This window comes from Rhinichthys klamathensis, unplaced genomic scaffold, assembly GCF_029890125.1.
Source record: "Rhinichthys klamathensis goyatoka isolate OS25496 unplaced genomic scaffold, OSU_Roscu_1.1 h1tg000018l_1, whole genome shotgun sequence".
Classification (NCBI taxonomy): Eukaryota; Metazoa; Chordata; class Actinopteri; order Cypriniformes; family Leuciscidae; genus Rhinichthys; species Rhinichthys klamathensis.
Genome location: NW_026606569.1, coordinates 4813127 through 4818914, shown reverse-complemented (window position 1 = coordinate 4818914; position 5788 = coordinate 4813127).

Genomic DNA, 5788 nt, shown 5'->3' with positions numbered 1-5788 from the left:
ATCTCTGCGGGCGGCCCCACCCGTGGTGGAACGACCGAGGTCGTCGCCTTCACGGAGCCTGCAGGAAATCGATGTTGCTCTCCCGCCGTTAAACACGCTTCGGGACACATCGGTATCCAGCGAACGCAGGCTGCACTGTCCGCCCCACAGGCTTGCGGTCAGGCAGCATTCGCGTCCGCCCATCGAGAATCGTTGTTGGTTCAGCCCTGCCGGGAATCCGCTTCAGGGGGCCGAGAGCCTGGTTCCCTTGGTAAAACATTTCGAGGCATGGAAAAATTTGACGAATATTTCTCCTTGGGCCCTGCGCACCATTCAAAATGGGTACAGGCTGCAGTTCAGTTCCCGCCCACCCAGATTTAACGGGGTGGTCTGGACTGTAGTCGACCCAGTGCAGGGTCGGGTATTGGAACAGGAAGTAAACTCCCTGCTGGCAAAGGAGGCTATAGATCGTATTCCTCCACCGGACAGGGAGTCCGGGTTTTACAGCCGCTACTTCATAGTTCCCAAGAAGGATGGGGGCTGGCGTCCAATAATAAGATCTCAGGCACCTGAACCGTTCTCTAAGGAGATTCAGGTTCAAGATGCTCACTATTCCCATTATCGTGAGTCAAATCCAGTCCGAGGATTGGTTTGTCACGATAGATCTAAAGGACGCATACTTCCACATATCCATCCTTCCATCTCACAGGAAGTTCCTGAGGTTCGCTTTCGGGGGCGAAGCGTACCAATATCGGGTTCTTCCGTTCGGCCTAGCTCTCTCCCCTCGCACATTTACCAAATGTATGGATGCAGCTCTGGCACCGCTGAGGCTTCAGGGCATTAGGGTGCTCAATTATATCGACGACTGGCTGATTTTAGCACAGTCACAGGAGCTGGCGGTTCGGCATCGAGATGTCGTCCTCGCCCACATCCAGAGCCTGGGGTTGAGACTCAACACGAAAAAGAGCGTGTTGACACCAGCCCAGAGAACTACGTTCCTGGGAGTGGTGTGGGACTCGGTCACGATGCGGGCACAATTGTCTCCCGCGCGGATCGAGTCCATCCTGACCAGTGTCCGGGATAAGGCTAGGCCAAGCCATCACTGTAAAGCACTTCCAGAGAGTGTTGGGGCTCATGGCAGCAGCATCCAGTATCATTCCATTCGGCCTGCTGCACATGAGGGCCCTTCAGTGGTGGTTAAAAACCAAGGGGTTCTCCCCGAGGGGAAACCCATTCCGCATGATCAGGGTTACGCGCAGATGCCTTCGTTCCCTATCTATGTGGAAGAAAGCTTGGTTTCTGTCCCAAGGGCCAGTGTTGGGAGCGTCATGTCGCTGGAGAACCGTTTCGACAGACGCCTCCCTCACGGGCTGGGGCGCGGTCCAGTGTTGCCAGATTGGGACGGTGATTTCCAGCCCAAAAGCTCACCAAAACCCGCCCACTACAAGAAAAAACCGCCCAAAATTTTACTGCCAAAATAATGTGATATAATTTCATTACCATGTCATGTAAGGTTGATAAGCACAATTTGTATCTCCTTAAAACAAAATAACGATGATAAAATAAAATAAAAAATAAATAAATTTTCCAGCAAAACAGATCAAAACAGGGCAATAATTAAGGAGAATTAGCCAATATGACTAAAATGTCCAGGTGGACACTGTCAAAACGGCAATCAAGAAATGAACCGATGACTTTAACCCTCGGAAGTACACATTGCAGAACATAACGCAGAATTTAGCAGTCAAAACGGATTCATCGTTGATTCAAACAAACCTTTTTCAGCAGCTGTCAGGGACAAGTAGAGTGCAGTCTGGATGGTGTAAAGTTGCAGATGTTTGGTTAGGCTAGTGTGCACATATGACATGGACAGGAATCGTCCCATATTTGATTTCAATTCAAGTCATTCAGCTGTGCTCTCCTCTCAGAGAGTGATCTCCTTCCACGTGTGCGTTTTTTAGAGTTGCTCACTACTGTACACTCTTTTGTATAGTAGGCTATGTCACTTTGCCTTAGCGATCACTTGAATATGCAGCTACAACTTCTCGCGCTCAATCGCGTCTGCCTGCGGATCGCTGATTGGCTAAAAGTGCGTGCTCGTCGTCGGTGATGTCAACACTAACGCCAGCTGATTCTGCATGAGCGTGTGTGTACAGTAATGTCATGATGACTGATTTTATGGACTACATGCACTTTAGTTTCGTTTTTTTTAACCAATTAGACTTTAAAATGTAGATGTTTGAAAACCGCCGAAATGATCCCAAACCAGCCCAAATTTTGACCACCCGCCCAAACCCTTTTTTACCCGCACAATCAAATTCAAAACCGCCCAATTGGGCGGGAACCCGCCCAATCTGGCAACACTGGCGCGGTCATGGACGGCCGCTTTACGACAGGCCTATGGCAGGACCATCATGCCTCCTGGCACATAAACTGCCTGGAGATGTTGGTGGTGTTCCGAGCTCTGAGGAGCTTCCTGCCGGACCTCAAAGGCCATCATGTCCTTGTGAGGTCAGACAATATGTCGGTAGTGGCCTATATAAACCATCAGGGGGGTCTGAGGTCTCGCCCTCTATGCAGACTGGCGCATCAGATCCTCCTGTGGTCCCAGGGGAAGTTGTTGTCTCTAAGAGCAACATTCATCCCGGGGAGTCAAAATCAGGGAGCAGACATCCTGTCGAGACAGGGGCTGAGGCCCGGGGAGTGGAGACTCCACCCCGAGGTGGTGGAGTCAATATCTCAGAGGTTCGGCCCAGTGGACTTGTTCGCGTCTCGAGAGACGACCCACTGTCCACTGTGGTTTTCCCTCTCCCATCCAGCCCCGCTGGGGTTGGATGCCATGGTGCAGACGTGGCCGAGGCTACGTCTGTACGCATTTCCCCCGATCGCTCTGCTCCCGGGAGTTCTAGATGGAGTCCGTCGCGGCGGGATCAGTCTACTGTTGGTTGCCCCGTTGTGGCCGGCCCGAGTATGGTTCTTCGACATAATTTTGCTCCTGGACGGCCCTCCTTGGGAGATTCCCCTCAGGAGGGACCTGCTGACACAGGCAGAGGGCTCAGTATTTCACCCTCGCCCCGAGTTATGGAAACTGTGGGTCTGGCCCCTGAGGGGGCACAGTACCTAGAGGCCGGCCTATCAGCTGGAGTAGTGGAGACCATACTCGGCTCTAGAGCTCCATCCACGAGGAAATTGTACGGCTTAAAGTGGAACGTCTTCACCGTTTGGTGTAGGGAGCGTGAGGTGGACCCAGTTAACTGCCCATTGGCTTCAGTGCTGGAGTTCCTCCAAGATCACTTCTCCACTGGTCTTACCCCGTCCACACTCAAGGTGTACGTGGCTGCCATTGCGGCTTTCCACGCTCCTCTGAGTGATGGGCCTCTGGGGAGACACCAGTTGGTCGTACGTTTCCTCCGTGGGGCATGGAGGATGAGACCTGCGGCTCGTACCAGGGTTCCCACATGGGACCTGGCAGTGGTTCTTGAAGGGTTGGCTGAGGCCCCCTTCGAACCGCTAGAGTCGGCCAAGAACTTGTCGCTGAAGGTGGCTTTTCTGTTGGCCATTACTTCTCTGAGGAGGGTAGGAGATCTCCAGGCGCTCTCCATATCTAACGGGTGCCTGGAGTTTGCTCCAGGCAACATTAAGGCCATTCTTCACCCTAGGCCCGGCTATTTGCCTAAGGTGCCGTCCAGTGCGGCACGGCCTACGGTTCTGCAGGCTTTTCATCCTCCACCTCACGTGACGGCAGATGAAGAGAGACTTCACTTGCTCTGCCCTGTCAGAGCACTGAGTATTTACATTCAGAGGTCCTCTTCATGGCGGAAGTCGGACCAGTTGCTGGTGTGTTTCGGGTCGCCCAGGAAGGGGCTTCCCGCCTCAAAACAGACCATCAGCAACTGGATTGTCCATGCGATTTCCACGGCCTACCAGGTGCGCGGTTTGCCTTCACCTTTGGCCGTGAGGGCTCATTCCACCAGAGGTATGGCGTCCTCTAGAGCCCTTCTCGCGGGGGCCCCCATCCAGGAGGTCTAGGGCAGGCAGGGTACGTTGTGGCGTAATGGGTACTCCTTCCCCCAAAGTGTCATTCGACGCAGTTGGGAGTTCCCTCGAAAGGGAACGTCCTCGGGTTACGACTGTAACCCTTGTTCCCTGAGAAGGTAACGAGAACTGCGTCCCTTGGCCATGCCTTCCCCTGCCTGGGAGCGCTTGCCTCATCACAGAGGCTGACATTTTGTTTTGCCGGCGTCCCTTTATAGTTCCGCCTATGTGTCGTCACACATTACGTCATGACGTTGCACCAATTGGAGATCGGCTCAGTTTCATTCATGGTTCAGAGGCGCTACACCAGGGGTGCCCAATCCTGCTCCTGGCGATCGACTGTCCTGCACAGTTCATCTCCAACCCTAATCAAACACACCTGCCTTTAATTTTCAAGTGATCCTGACGTGCTCTGAAGACCTTAATTGGTTGCTTCAGGTGTGTTTGATTAGGGTTGGAGATGAACTGTGCAGGACAGTCGATCGCCAGGAGCAGGATTGGGCACCCCTGCGCTACACTGAGGGGCGTTCCCCCAAAGTGTCATTCGACGCAGTTCTCGTTCCCTTCTCAGGGAACAAGGATTACAGTCGTAACCCGAGGACGTTTTATCTTTAACAATGAACAATCAAAATGACAGAAAACATAAATATGGGTTTGCACCCATCATAATATAAGATTATATACACAGGAAAAAAGAACAATGACAAGTTTAAATATCTTTGAAAAATACATAAAAACTGATTTTTTTGTTGTTGTTATTTACAAGCCTGAGGGATGAAACATTCAACAAGAAAAAGAGGAAATCATAAAGGACAGCCCTTGGGGGCCCAAAAGGGCTTTTTGCTTGTGGGTGAACATTTTGGATATAAAATAAAGAAATTAACAACATATTCAAGAGATGACGATTTGGGGTTTTTGTAATAAAAAATTATATCTTTAAGGATAAAACTGTGGGTCACATTAGAAGGGTTAAAAATAAAAATATAAGAACTTAAATTGACCATAAATGTATTGGTTATACTACAATCACAAAATAAATGGGCTGTTTCTTCAACAAAACCACAAAATAAGCCTAAGCAAGTTTCATCAATATCAAGATATTTACAGAGATTAATTAAACCTGACGCTCGTATATTTTAAGTTGTTGCACTTGTGATAACGCGTCGTAGGTCACATGATAACGTCAACATGGCAGATGTCCGGTTCGCATTCATACTCAACGAGATCAGGCTATAAAGTACCTACTCTTTTAGCGCTCGTTAAGTAAGTACTTATTGCAATTAAGTACCTACTCATCGAGTATGCGGTTTCGAACGTAGCCATCATCTTATCTAATGGTCGCCCTGCCGACTGCTCTCTTGCCTATTTTGGGGGTAAATTTCCTTACTTAAGAGTGGGCTTTACAGCTTATTTGTTAAATGTAACAAATAGTTATGTGTCTGATTGTCTCAGTTGTTACATCACTAATGTATTTTGGTGCAACACCAGATAGAGCGTTGTACACAAAAACAGCAATTTTAAAATCAATCCTAAACTTTACAGGAAGCCAATGTAAAGTCGGTAAAATTTACACAAACACACGACACATTCTGTGAAAACCCACAGTTAGAAGATTAAACAAGAGTGCCAGGGAAATAAGTAACATAACATATACAAACATAAATGACATAAATTCATAATAATAATAATAAAATGAATAAATGATGACATAGTGTAAATCAAATGACAAATACATATACATATGACTAATGATTATAAATTATTAAACTGAATT